At 22.6% G+C, this 468-nt stretch overlaps 1 protein-coding gene across 1 annotated transcript in view; it reads left to right on the top strand.

The window, feature by feature from the left end:
• LOC107593013 (protein FAM117B-like) overlaps positions 1–468 on the top strand; it is a 67,151-nt gene that overhangs the window by 1,288 nt on the left and 65,395 nt on the right. The window lies entirely within an intron of this gene.

Genomic DNA, 468 nt, shown 5'->3' on the forward strand with positions numbered 1-468 from the left:
CCCCCCCCCCCCCCCCCATATAGGCTGAAATATGTACATTTTTAGCAATTTAATTCAGTTACATTATTTTAATACATAAAAAAAATCTAATTCAATCATTTTAATTCATTTCTCATAATTCCTTTTATTTTTATACATAATTGTTTTTAGTTTTTTAACCCATAAAATTAAATAAATTATATTTAATTAATCCTTCATATTTAATTTAAGTTCTATGTATTACAGAAACTCTATTCTAAAAATCTAAAAATGTTATTAAATATAAATAAAACAAAATATGGATTTTTTTTAAAAAATTGTATTCAAATAATCTGTATTTTGATACATAAAAAAAAATCATTTTATTCATCCTATATACCGCAACTGTACATACAAATTTTGTCTGTTTCATATATAATATGTGTGTGTGTGTGTGTGTGTGTGTGTGTGTGTGTGTGTGTGTAGTTTATTCACATGTTTTTTTTTTTA

This window comes from Sinocyclocheilus grahami, unplaced genomic scaffold (genome assembly GCF_001515645.1).
Source record: "Sinocyclocheilus grahami isolate Dianchi unplaced genomic scaffold, SAMN03320097.WGS_v1.1 scaffold162.1, whole genome shotgun sequence".
Lineage (NCBI taxonomy): Eukaryota > Metazoa > Chordata > Actinopteri > Cypriniformes > Cyprinidae > Sinocyclocheilus > Sinocyclocheilus grahami.